This window comes from Prunus mume, linkage group LG4 (assembly GCF_029339155.1).
Source record: "Prunus mume cultivar Tortuosa linkage group LG4, ASM2933915v1, whole genome shotgun sequence".
Lineage (NCBI taxonomy): Eukaryota > Viridiplantae > Streptophyta > Magnoliopsida > Rosales > Rosaceae > Prunus > Prunus mume.
The window spans coordinates 24,415,874-24,430,093 of NC_142701.1; the positions used below are offsets into that span (position 1 = coordinate 24,415,874).

General features: G+C 34.2%; 1 long non-coding RNA gene and 1 pseudogene across 2 annotated transcripts; one reads left to right on the plus strand and one right to left on the minus strand.

The window, feature by feature from the left end:
* Positions 1 to 1,263: 1,263 nt before the first annotated feature.
* LOC103328857 (7-deoxyloganetin glucosyltransferase-like) lies at positions 1,264 to 8,758 on the minus strand (annotated as a pseudogene). The gene is made up of 3 exons (XR_016125829.1): positions 8,223 to 8,758; positions 7,829 to 8,095; positions 1,264 to 1,927 (listed from the first exon to the last, which is right to left on the minus strand). The product of XR_016125829.1 is annotated as a 7-deoxyloganetin glucosyltransferase-like (transcript).
* A 1,616-nt stretch (positions 8,759 to 10,374) lies between these two features.
* On the plus strand, positions 10,375 to 12,606 carry LOC148918251 (uncharacterized). The gene is made up of 3 exons (XR_016126367.1): positions 10,375 to 10,862; positions 11,430 to 11,471; positions 12,424 to 12,606. It is a non-coding gene; the product is annotated as an uncharacterized LOC148918251 (long non-coding RNA).
* The last annotated feature ends 1,614 nt before the right edge of the window (positions 12,607 to 14,220 follow it).

A 14,220-nucleotide genomic window follows, 5' to 3' on the forward strand; every position in this document is an offset into this window, starting at 1 on the left:
AATTGATTAAGAAAATATATCAGATTGTTCTCTCTAGCTTCTCTCTCTACTCTCTCTGTCTCTGCTCTTGATTCAATATACAAGATTACAGTATATGTTTGATCAGCTGATATAGCTTAACAATGTGAAAGCCTCTATGGCGGAGAAGTTTTGCTAATTTGAGCATTGCCTTTATATGGCTTTGAGCTGGCAAAGGAAGACAAACTGCATGAGGCTTACTGGAAGGGGAAGCCATCTTAGGTTTTGTGATATAATGTATGATCGTGTTGCATGACTCGCTCAAATGCAGATTATTTATAGGGTAGCTATATCCACCTTTCAACGGGGCAGGTTTACTCTTGATATATAAATAGATTAGTTTTCAACATTCCCGGTGTGCTTTTATATTAAACAATTCAAATTAAAGTTTTATTTTTTTTTTAAAGACTAAAGCTTTTAATATGCACCAAAAAACCATCCCCTTATTTTTAAACCTTAAATAAAAATTTCAGTATTTGATGTAAGTTGTAGTGTCTGTTTAACTTTTTAAAGGTTCTATCATTAGGATTCAGATCCGTCACCACCAGAGCATTGATGGCTATCCCACCACCAACCCTTTGTCATAATTAGATTTACCATTTGGAGTGTGATTTTTAGGTTTCAATCCATGGCTTTCATTATCCTGAGCCTTCTGGCTTTTAGAGTGCTTCAATTGAAATGTAAAAATAAACCTAATATGTCTCTTACCTGAGCCTTCTGGCTTTTAGAGTGCTTCAATTGATCCAACAAGAAAAATTGAAGAACAAGTGGAAGAGAAGGAGAAGAGGGAGCTTTAGACTGATGAACGTGGAAGAGAGCGATGGGAAGGAGAAGACTGAAACGAGGAGAAAAGTGATGTGAGAGTGATATAGATGGGTATTTTAGGAATTTTGAAATTTTCATTAAAGTCCATTGCTTCTCCAAAACTGATTACTGTATTAGCTGTTTTCCCTAATTGTTTTCTCTCACATCAATTATTCATAATAAGTGATATTCATATCTCTTACCAAACTTGCTAGGTTTTCAAAATTTTGAAAATAATCACTTATTATAATCCCAAATAAGCAATGCCAAATGGGCACTAAACAGAAAACAATTTTTTTTTTTTTCTGGTTGAATTGTATCTTCACAACTCAACATCGATATCACACCTGAAGAAAAAACATGAGCGTAATATATATACGGAGTAATGCTACAGACACCAACAATAATGTGTGGCGATTTTTTATTTTTTATGCCTAGCATCTAGTCTTTTCTTAACAGCACTTGATCGACTAAATTATCTAAGTTTATGGATGAGGAGCCATGTGGATCAGTTGCAGTTTCTGCTAGTTTCTTCCACTCCTTAGCCTTCTTTTCATTTTCTTACCCTTCTCTCCCTCCATCAACTCTCTAACAAGCATCTCCACTCCATCTCTCTTGACATCGTTATCAATCTGCATGCTACTGCTCCATTCATTGCAAGTATAATAACAATTGGTTTGGTGGTCAGCATAAAATGGCCAGCAGAGCATAGGCACTCCTGCAGTCAGACTTTCCATGGTTGAATTCCAACCGCTGTGTGTTAAAAACCCTCCAACTGATGGGTGGTTAAGGACTTCTTCTTGTGGGCACCAACTTGCTATAAGACCTCTTTCCTTCGTTTCCGCCAGAAACTCAGGTGGCAAATATGCAGATTCACCAATAACCAAATCGGGCCTAATTACCCAAAAGAAGTGAAACTTGCTATTTGCAAGTCCCCAGCCAAACTCCACAAGGTGTTGCGGTGTCATGACCGCTACACTGCCAAAATTCACATAAACAACTGAATTTGGGGCCTTGGAATTTAGTCATTGAAGGCATTCAGTTTCTTCTTTCCATAAACTGTATCCGATAGGGCTCAAAGAATCTTCTGGTATCTGATTGAGAAGTAATTGGATAGGACCAATGGTATAAAGATGTGGAATCAGCATAGATGAGAGAGCATCCATAACATCTTTTTCCAAAGCATCAAATGTAAGAAAAACAACTGCTGAAGCTTTATCAACTTTGTCTGTTGCTTCCATGCAGAAGTTGAACAACACGTCATCATGATTTGTAGTTTTGAAGAAGGTTGGAAGACCAAGAAATTTCTGAACGACTGATCACAAAACGACTCACAAAGCAGAGTGGGGTCTTGGGTGGCATCTTTATCTGATTCGGGAAGGCCATCTGGAATGGTTTCGAATCGAAAATCAGGCAGGCCATCAAGGGAATCAGGTCCAAGAGATTTAAGAAAGCGCCTGTGGTTGAACTCTGTGTTGACAAAGGTTATGTGAAAGTCTCTATGGAGGAGGAGTTTTTGCTAATTTGAGAATTGCCTTTATATGGCTTTGAGCTGGAAAAGGGAGACAAACAGCATGAGGCTTATTAACAACTACAGTTTATTATAATGTATGTGTGTGCGTGTTGCATGACTTGCTCAAATGCAGATTTATTTATAGGGTAGCTATATCTACCTTTCAACGGGGCAGGTTTACTCTTGATATATATAGATTAGATAGAAAATATTTTTGATCATCACTTTAACTCAAGGTGTATCATTACCATCATTCTTAATATTTGACACACTTGTCCATAGGCATAAACATGGTTATGCATATATACACTTGTTTAAGTATTGAGAACAGTGGTGATAATACACATTAGATTAAAGTGGTCACTACAAAAAAATAAAAAACAAAACAAAAAGGGGGCAATAGTCACATTTTCATAGTAACAAAATTAGTTTTCGTTACATTTGAGTAGATGGTCAACGATTTGGGTTAGTCCTCACCATTGTTGGTCTGCTTTGGTGACTATTAAATTAAATATAATAAAAACAAAACTAACTAGAACTCAAATCAATAAAATATTACACTTTTTCAAGTTTCCAATACACTTTTAAGTTCACAGTAGAATATTATAGCTCATAATAATAACTCCCATCTTTAGTTTTCAACATTCCCCGTGTGCTTTTATATTAAACAATTCAAATTAAAGTTTTTTATTTATTTAAAAGACTAAGAGCTTCCACAAGCTCTCTATTTTTTAGTTAAAATTTAGCTAAAAACATAACAAAGTTATTTTAGTAGCTCTTTAAAAAATTAAATTCCAATCGTACTCTCTAGTTTAAGGAGTCATAAATGTTATAACTCTTTTTTTAATTGGTCTATCTCTATTAAAAAATAGTTAACATTAATTAAAGGTTTGAAATACTCATTCAATAAAGCAGCATTAAATTATAGGGAGCCATAATGAGTCATTTCTCTCTCCTTAGATTTAGGAGCTCCTAGAGGTCTCCTTATTTTAGGAAGTAGATAGGGAGCATGGTTAAAGTTGTATTTTTCCAATTCCTCTTTAAAATTTGTCTAAGGATGTAGTTTAGGGAGCCCATTGTAGATGCTCTAAAGCTTTTAATATGCACCGAAAAACCATCCCCTTATTTTTAAACCTTACATAAAAATTTCAGTCTTTGATGTAAGTTGTAGTGTCTGTTTAACTTTTTAAAGATTCTATCATCAGGATTCGGATCCATCGCTACCAGAGCATCAGGATTCAGATCCATCGCCACGAAAGCATTGATGGCTATCCCACCACCATCCCTTTGTCATAATTAGATTTACCATTTGGAGTTTGATTTTTAGGTTTCAATCCAAGACTTTCATTACGTTTTTATAGATTTTTTCTTTTCTTCGGTATGTTATAGATTATTGGTGAATTGTCCTTTTATATGAGATTTAGGTATAGCTACCAGAAGCAAAAAAAGGTCTGATATTATTGGTTATTGCCATAGCATTCAATTTTGTGGGGTAGTTCGTCCTACGTACCACTCACTCAATTTTCCAAAAGATTTCGTCCTTGTTTTCGTGCAAGCTTTAATTAAGATTGTTTGTCTTGTCCTTGTATTTTAATTACATGTCTCTAGCCAAGCAAACAAAGATAGAAAGTACGTAAATTACAGCCATGCATGCGTGACAAGACTGCATGCAGGCTTTCACGTGCCATATTTTGGTACACATTTCATTTTCATAAATAAATAAATAAAAGGATTAGTTATCCATGGAATTATTAAGCCTTGGATTGCATGACTGGTAGATAGATTTACATACTTTGAATTTCAATATAGTTAATTATAATATATTTTAACAAGTCATGTATGTTTTCGTACAATGATGGACTCAAATTTTTTTTAGGTTCAATCATAACATCCAATCATCCCAGCGGTGGTTATGATTAACCACCATAACATCATCAGATACGCCAAGATTGAAAAGTTTAGAAATTTAGTAAGGTCTCCGTGCTCAAATTAAACAACAAAGCTTTAGAAAGTAGAAAAAGATATGAGAAATTATAGAAGTATCGAGATGGGCTCTGATACCATCATAACAATATGAATTTAGCAGAAGTAAGATTGTAGCAGGAAAAGAATTACAGAGAAAAAGGTTCAAAGAAAAAATTAGAACCTCAAGCTTATATTTGTATCTTTAATCTCCAATAAACAATTGAAAGGTTTTCATTAATTTTTTTTTTTTTAAGGAAAACAATGAGTTGCAATAGACAAAATGGAACATGACAAAAAGGAAAGGACTAACGACATTTCACTCCATCGAGCTTTAGGGTCTATATTGAAATGGGCCCCGAGATTTTGAATTTCATCAATTACATACCAAACATTTCAAAATCTCACAAATTCACATCGGCCCCGAGGTATATGTTTTTGCACAATGGCAGTCCCATGAATTTTTAAAAGAATGGGCTTTTTTTTTTTTTTTGGGATATCTATTATAACGGTAATTATGTTTTTTTTTTCCCTATATACGGTGGTGGTTATGGTTAACCATCATAACATCATCAGATAAGCTAAGCTTTAGGAAGCAAAAGTAGCTTGAAAGAACCAGAAATTCAGAAAAGAACACATAAGAATCTAAGAGAAATTGAAAAGGTCATAAATTTAGTAAAAGGCTTTGTGCCCAAATTGCAAAGCGAAGTTCAAAAGTAGAAATCAAAAGAAAGATATGATAAATTATAAAAGTATTGAGATGGGCTCTGATACCATCATCACATGGATTGAGCATGAAAAAGATTGTATCAGAAAAAGAATTACAAAGAAAAAGGTTCAAAGAAAAAACCAGAGCCTCGTACTTATAATTGTATCTTTAATCTCCAATAAACAATTGAAAGGTTTTCATAAAAAATATATATAATAAAAAAACCAATTTAAAAGAAAACAATGAGTTGCAATAGACAAAATAGAACATGGCAAAAAGGAAAGGACTAACAACATTTCACTCCATTGAGGTTTAGGGTCTATATCGAATGGGCCCCAAGGTTTCAATTTCATATCCATTAGTTCAAATTCTGACAAATTCACATCTGCCGTTAGATTGACTATCTGGTCATACGTTAAATATTGATGTAGCAGTTGCGGGACCCACCAGATATCCTAAAAGCCCAGTCCAATGGGCCACGCGAAGGGCATTTCAGACCAAAAAATCAATTCCATAGGAAACTGATCACAGGGTGTTAAGTCATGTTGCCGAGAAGATCATGAAGCAAATCTATTCCTGTAATGGATGAAGCCGATGTGTTGGTATGGCGAGGCTGCTACAATTCGAACCTTTTGGACATATTCAAATCCTGGGAGGCAATTTTCAATGTGTGCAGCAAAGGCACATGAGGGTAAGAAGGGTTGCTGGAATAAGCTTGATAAATCAGTGGTAAAGACAAAACAAAGAGAAAAGGTCGTTTGGGTGTTGTTGGTGGCTTCGTGGATTCTGTTTGCAAGCTTCATTTTGGGAGGGATGCTCAGATCTAGAGTGAACAAAAAGAAGAGCTTCAAATTGGCATCTGCCATTGAATGAAGTGCTTGTGGGTTGTTGGGTGTTGAGGTGTCATTTTGTAAGGGTTTAATGGCTACGTAAGAGTTAATGGTTATGAAATGTATATGGTAATACATTAAGTTTGTGCTAAATGGGATTGTGAAGGCAACATTTGCAGAGGATTACATCTATTTTAAGATTGCGACAATAGTTTTGAATCCTCAAAGTAATATATGTTGAGAATGAAGTCAAAATATCCAGAGAATAACTTAGAGAATTTTTCATTCAAAATGACTTGAAAATATCCTGATAATAACATTGACAATTACATAGTTCAAGTTGTTTCAAATCCATCCCAAAATTACAAGTGGTGGATATGTTTGCATTCAAATTTGTTCAAGCTTATGTGAATGTCATTACATCCATAAAAATGGTGAGTCATTAAGTTATACATGATCAATTTACCCAAAACAACAAGACCTAAACCTTAGGACTAACTAACCACCAATAAAAACCATCTAATCCATCACAAAATGCTAGTCTAACAACCCTAAACCTTAATGATACCTTAATGATCCCTTTCTTCATTATGCTTCGTCTACAACATTTGATCATGCAGTTGAAACACCCGTTGATGCAGCAGGCCATGAAGTTGAGGTTAGTGGTGCTGATTCACTAGGTGGTGCTTTAGAAGTGCAAGCTCCTTTCTTGCCTGGCTTTGGATGCAATATATTAAGTATTGTGGATGTTAAGACAAGATTTGGAATTGAGGAAATTGAAACATCGGGGCCCATTTCAATACAAACCCTAAACCTCGATGGAGTGAAATGTCGCTAGTCCAAAAAGAAATTATAATTTACCTTTATAATAAACAATCTATTATATTTACCTTTATGGGGCACATGGGGCCTTGTTTTGGGAGGTGGTGAGGCCAACATGACCACATATCAATAACTTTATTATATAAAATTAGAAAAATGCTAGTAACCTTCTCTCTAACTTTCTCTTTTGGACCTTCTCCCTTTTACTAATGACATGTGTCACTTTCTTACACATAAAACAATATCATTAATGAATGAGACCAACTAACTTTTATTTTTTAAGTTTATTCTTGTATTTTTCTATATGTGGCATAAAATATTAATAAAATATTTGAAATTCAATTTAAAAAAGATGAGCTTTGTGTTTGTGTTGGTGGGTGGCGGCTAGAAGGAGTCGGGATGGGGATAAGGATTTTTTTATTTTAGTTTTTGAATACTGTGATCCTATATTTCTTATTTTCTAAATTGAATTTTCAAATATTTTATTATAATTATATGCCACAAAAGAAAATAAAAGAATAAACTTGAAAAATAAAAGCTAGTGGTCTCATTCATTGATGACATTGTTTTAATTGTAAGGAAAGTGACACATGTCATTACCAAAAGGGAGAAGGTCTAAAAGAGAAGGTTAGAGATAAAGTTACTAGCATTCCTCGTAAAATTATTTATCTTTATTATAAATATGCATGATTAAACTGGCTCCAAAGTTGCATCACATGACTCCAAAGTTGCATCACATGGATTCCAATCAATCCAAAGGTCGGAATTTATGCAGAGGTGGCCTTATTTCAACATAGTGGGTGGGCTAATATTTGATTTACATAGTTTGGGCTTGGACAACTTAGCATGAGTTCAATATTCTAAAAATTCAGCATTGAGCTCGAGTGGCACGTAGATCCACCATTGTTTTCGCATCGAGAACTCTGGTGGTAAAATAGCGGATTCTCCAATAACTAATCAGGTCTAATTACCCAAAAGAATGGAAACTTGCTATTCGCAAGTCTCCACCCAAACTCCACAAGCTGTTCTGGTGTCATGACTGCTATACTGCCGAAATTCACATAGACAACTGAGTTTGGTCCTTGGTGTTTAGCCACTCGAGGCATTCAGTTTCTTCTTTCCATATACTGTATCCCATTTTCAAAGGTTGTTCTGGTATCCGATTGAGATGCAATTGAAGAGGGCCAACGGCGTAAACACGGGGAAGCATAGATGAGAGAGCATCCAAAACATCTGGCTCCAAGGTATCAAAAGTATGAAGAATAACTGCTGAAGCTTCATGAGCTATATCGGTTGTTTCAATGTTGAAGTTAAGCATGAAGTCATCCGGATTTGTGGTTCGAAAGAAGCTCGGGAGATCCCTTAAACGGATATCTCTCATTCCTGGGATCCAATCAATTTCGGTGTCCGGATAGCTGTTTGTTAAACAGCTCTCATCTGCAATGGTACGAATGAAATTCAATTGAAGAAATTAACATTTTATTTGCATGTTTAGAAACAAGAAATTAAGAGTTATCCATAAGCTAAACAACAATGGCTTCAATTAATAGATTATATATTTCACCTTTGAGTGGTGCAAGTCCTTTTTCGACCAAAGCACGAAGTTGTTTCAATCCCATGAAGCTGCAGGCAGCTATAGTGTAGAACAGCACTATAGGGGCTCCAATTTCTTCAGCAGCTGTGATTGTGAACATGGACATGAAACCATCTGAAACTATGCAAATCACTGGATTATTGCTGGATGTTTCTATGGCATCATTGTTGTTGAGTTTTGCAAGGAGGGCATGAAAGGGAACAAATAATTTTTTTTCTGACGGACTCAGCAAGCAGAGTGACATCTTTTGTGGTATCTTCATTTGAATCTGGAAGGCTATCCGGGATGGCTTCGAACAGAAAATCAGGCAAGCCATCAAGGGAATTGAGTCCTAGAGATTTAAGAAAGCGCTTGTGATTGAACTCTTTGTTAACAAAGGTTATGTGGAAACCTCTATGGTGGAGGAGCTCTGCAAATTTAAGCGTTGCCTTTATATGGCTTTGAAGTGGAAAGGGAATGCATACAGCATGAGGCTTATTGCCTTGTACTTCTATGTAGCTCATCTTACATTGTTTGTTTGCATTGCAGTTCTAGTGATCTACTTTTCAACATGTCCTGTTTTGGATCTCTGTTTTTTTCCTCCACACAAGTCTATGCAGATAAGATAACCAAAGAGAGAATAAAGTTGAAATTTCAGCCAAAATAGGAAACTGAGGATAATGTCAAAAAAGGAAAGCACTTACCTCCTTCCTCTATAAGTAAGAGCTCCTACATTTCTCAATAGCATGACAGGTGTTTTTTTATTTTTATTTTTATGACTTTGATGAATTATTTTTACATATGTATCAAATTATGATTTGCAGAAAGGAGGAGTATCTCCTTACCGAGAAGGAGGCAAGCAATATCTATCAAAAAAAGTAAGCATAGGCTAGCTTCTAGACAAATTGAGGAGAGAAGAAGCAAAGTGGACTGTGATCTTTTATTTGCCTTTCCCCTATTTTTCTTTTAAGATGAAATCTGCTTAAGCTTTTTGTTTTTTTTTTTTTTTTGGAGAAAGAATATTGACCACTTACATCTACATCTACCACAAAGAGTTCCAATTCTCATTCTACTTCTGCTTTGAATAAGAATAAGAAAAATACTGTCATTTCAATATATATATATATATATGATTTCGGTGACCACAAAATATGATTAAATCTTTAAAATACTATAATTTTGGTGACCACATTTTCAATTTAAGAAAAATTAGGTATTAGACATAATTATCTTTATTAATTAGTATTTGAGACACACAATGTTTTTGTTTTGGTTTTAATACCTAGAAATTGAATTTTGTTTTGGATTTGGCCAAAGAGAAGGCCCAAATTCGTTGGACCACCTTACATTAATCACTAAAAATACAATTATACCCTTTTTGTTTAAAAGACTTAAATTTGTTGGTTTCCCTTTTTGTTGATCAGATCAGAGCGCTCTCTCTCTCTCTCTCTCTCTCTCTCTGCAGCAACGACGACCACGTCGCCATGATCTACAATCATTGATCCAAGATCGAGAGACCGATCTGCGATGGAATTCTCAAGCTGCTTGACTCGCAGGTCATCCTTTCGGCCTTCACCGGCGACTCCAAGGTCTTCTAGCTCAAGATGATGGGCAATTACGATTGCTATCTTGCTGAGTTCAAGATCGATTGGCTTGCGGCTCATCCCTTTGGATAACAAAGATTGGAACATCCAAGGTTCCAATCTCCAGTTTTCGTGTAATGTTTATTTGTTAGTTGCTCAGTTCTTGTGATATTAATTTCATGTCAGACTTCACATCAATATTTTGATCTAATGTTTAAATCTCCAGCTTGCATCCTCATTATTTTAGTCGTTTATATCTGTTGTCATGTTTTTTTTCCTTTAAAAAAAATGAACATCCAAATTGTAAGATAATTTTCCTTTTCTATACTCTTCACCCTAACTTCGGTGGTTCATGGAAATTATGCTCTTGACTTCATTATGCTCTTGCTTTTGAATATTTTTTCTCTGATCATAATGCAAGTAGTTGGGTTGATTGGTGCTGCTATAATTAATAGTATTGATTCCATTTTCGATAATATTGTATCCGATTTTAAGATGGAATCAAACAATAAGAGTTAAAGGACTAGATTATATAAAACTAGAACTGCAAATTTCGCAATTTAGTTGGTTGCGATGTGCACGAGTATAATGTAGTCTTCAAGTGAGCTGCATAAGTTGAAGCTTAGTTTTGTGCTGGTTAGAAAGGCCCTTGTGTAGTTGTGTGCACGCTTCTATCTTATGCATAGTAGCTTAGTCGTGAAATTAGGGAAGTTATGATCCAAAAACAACAACTAAAGGCTAAATAGGGATGCAAATATAAGATATGAAGCGTCTTTTGCTATATAAAAAAAATCTTACGAATATCTGACCACATAGTTACTCTGTACTGATTATGCGGTATACTTAGCCATCTTTGAATTGGGCTGCATGAACCAGTCTGGCTGCAAAAAAGTTTACGGGCAAATGGAATTACACTTTTCAAGGTTCGTGAAGAAACGATCAAGTTACTTGGGAAAGCTGACATGTGGTTCTTCAGTCTTGAGCATCCCACATTGACTGAGGAAGCTCAAAGAGTGCTTGATTGGGCTGTTGACAAAGCTAAAATCTGGTGTGTTTCTAGGATGTTTGATTCATATATAAATTTTTCTATTTTGGAAATTCTTTTGATTGGCCTTTCAAATTTTTTTGTGAATTCAAATTGTTTCTTACATGTCTCCTAAGCTTAAGTCTACTGCTGTCTTTGGAATTGCATGTATGCTGTTTCTAGTAGCATCTTAACATGTAGACAAACACAAATATACTGATAGGTAACGTAAGATGGCTGAGATGATATCAATGTGGATATAGGCTATTAACTTCTATTTGAATAGCATAAGATATGATTTTGTAATTTTTGTAATCTTTTCTTCTTTTTTCTGTGTGGAGAGCATTAATCAGGTTCCATTGCCAAGATCTGATTGTACAGTTTGGAGGTTTTCAATACTTGGCATTGACATCTTTGTACATGCAATACTATCATTTTTGGTACATGTATGTGGTTCTGCACACCCACACGCTGAACTTTTCTTCTGTTCTTCTTAGTTCTCCTATCTTTAACTAGGAATAACCAATTTCAATGTGGATTCTCAATTCTTTACAAATCTAAGTTCTCAGAGTTTCTTACCGCTTCTTGCAGTATTCATGTTTTGATGTGAAGCTCAGTTTTTTTGCTGTTGAGGTATGTTTTTTGAAGTTAATGAAAATTATGCAATTGTTTCATTAGTGGATATTCCTTTGTAACTGTCCACATCCTTCTTGTACTCAACAACTTCATCTTCCTCTTCTTCTTCCCTAGCTTCTTTTTTTGCTTTTCCTTTGTTCGTTTTCTTCTTTTGTTTTGTGTTGGCCTTTTCTTTCTTTGGTTTGTTTGCCACATCAATTTTCTTGTGTAATTCTTCTTTTACGAGGCATTTTGATGGTTTTGTTACTATTTTTGTTTTTGTGTTTGTTTGCTGTTTTGGTTTTTGTTTTTGTTTTACTTTTTGTTGTTGTTTTTGTTTACATTATTAATATCTACATTATTTTTATTTGAATTTTCTACTTTTTTTTTCAATTTTTATAAGTTGATTTTTCAGCTCTTTGATGTAGTTTCTATTTTCTACTTTGGCTTTTTATTTATTTATCATATTTGAGTTTGAGGTATTGTTTGGTTAAAGATTTTTGTAGAATTTTCTAGTTCTTTCATCATGGTTTTGCCTTTTAGTTCCTCACTTATTGGTAGGTGAATTTTTGCCCAGACTGCATTGCAGCTTCGGTTTCTGCATTGCAGTTTTTGTTTCCGTTTCCATTTGAGTACTTTCATCATGGTTTTGCATTTTGGTTCCTCACTCATTAATATTTTTATTTTTCCCCATACTCTGCAATGTAGTTTTTATTTCTATAAATTTAGTTTTTGTCTTTGTTTTTATTTTTGTTACATTGTTATTTTATTGCATTTTTAGTTGGCAGTTTTGGCGTGAATCTGTTGAAATAAATTTTGTTTTTTAACCGATGATTGTTTATATAAATATTTTGTAATTGAACAAATATCACAAACCAAGTTTGGTGTAGTGGTTTGTGAGTGAGGCTTTCCTCCTTTGAGAGTCAAGGTTTGAGTCCCTTTAATCACACAATATCTTTTATTTTTTTAGGGTGAATAAAGGACAATGGAGTTGGTCCCCAGTTGGCAAGGAGTGGCATTGTGTGCAATTTAGATGTTTTTTTAATTACATTATTGTAAAATTAGGTACTACTTTTTGGTCTTTGGCCTTATACTAATTAGGTGAAATTGTATTCCTATCTTCCAAATTAATAACCTATATAGTGTCTTAAAATGAAAGCTCCCTTGAATTTATATATGCACTCGTGTTGGTCCAAGTATTTCGAAAAGGTAGTCATTTATTGATAGATAGTCAACTTCTCCAGCCCACAAATATCTGTGCAAAGACAAAGACAAATTGGTTCCTCTGTTCTTGCTGGTATTCTTCAAATTCAACATTATCTTGTATCTTTCAGTTATAAATATTACATCTTAAAACCATATCAGACACTAAGATTAATTTAAAACATTATCGATGCCACGAGTCAAACTCACTGCTATGCTGTGATGTACGATGGATTTTGCATTCTGAGTCGTTTGGCCTTTCAAACTAGTTCGAAGTTAACAAATAAATCCGTTTGAGTTACATAGTTAATCCAAAATAAAAGTTCAATTCAGTTTTACTACAAGGGTTGAGAGTTGTGTATTTAACGGTTCGCCTAAGCTCATATTTTAATCAAATTAATAAAAGTGTTATCAAGGTTTTCGTTTGAAACCTTATTTGCTTGTGCTACGTCATAACCACTACTACAAAAAGTGAAAAAGACGACTAGAAAAAGACGACGGTAGAAGAAAAAATAGTCGTTGTATTTAAAAAGACGACGGTAACAAAAAACTGTCGTGGATAAGTGACTTAAACAACTAAAAACCGAGGTACTGTTGAATTTTTTTATAACGACGCACACAAATAAAAAGCGTCATCTTATTAAAAAGGTTTTCTTGAGTTAAAATCGACCAAAAACAACGACGGTATGACAAGCGCCGTCTTTTAAAAATCAAGTGTCATTTTTTGGTAAAGACGTGGTTGTTTTGATAAAAACCGTCGTCTATTATATGTAAAGATGACGATTTTTATACAAACCGTCGTCTATTATATATAAAGATGACGCTTTTTATAAAAACCGTCGCTATAGTATGTAAAGATGACGCTTTTTATAAAACCGTCATCTATTGTATGTAAAGATGACGCTTTTATAAAAACAACCGTCGTCTATTCTATGAAAAGATTACGCTTTTTATAAAAACCGTCGTCTATCGTATGTAAAGATGACACTTTTTATAAATAAATAAAAAAGGTCGTGTATTGTATGTAAAGATGATGCTTTTATAAAACCGCGTCTATTGTATGTAAAGATGGCGCTTTTATAAAAACCGCGCTATTCTAGGAAAAGATGACGCTTTTATAAAAATCGCCATCTATCGTATAAAGATGACGCTTTTTATAAAAATCGTCGTCTATTGTATGTAAAGATGACTCTTTTTATAAATCATCGTCTATTGTATGTAAAGATGACGCTTTTTATAAAAATCGTCGTCTATTATATGTAAAGATAACGCTTTTTATAATAAAAAAAGGTCGTCTATTATATTTAAAGATGACGCTTTTTATAAAAACCGTTATCTATTGTATATAAAGATGACGGATTTTATAAAAAGTCTATTATATGAAGATGACGTTTTTTATAAAAACCGTCGTCTATCGTATGTAAAGATGACTCTTTTATAAACAGTCATCTATTGTATGTAAAGATGACGCTTTTATAAAAATCGCCGTCTATCGTATGTAAAGATGACGCTTTTTATATAAAAAATCATCGTCTATTGTACGTAAAGATGACGTTTTTTTTAT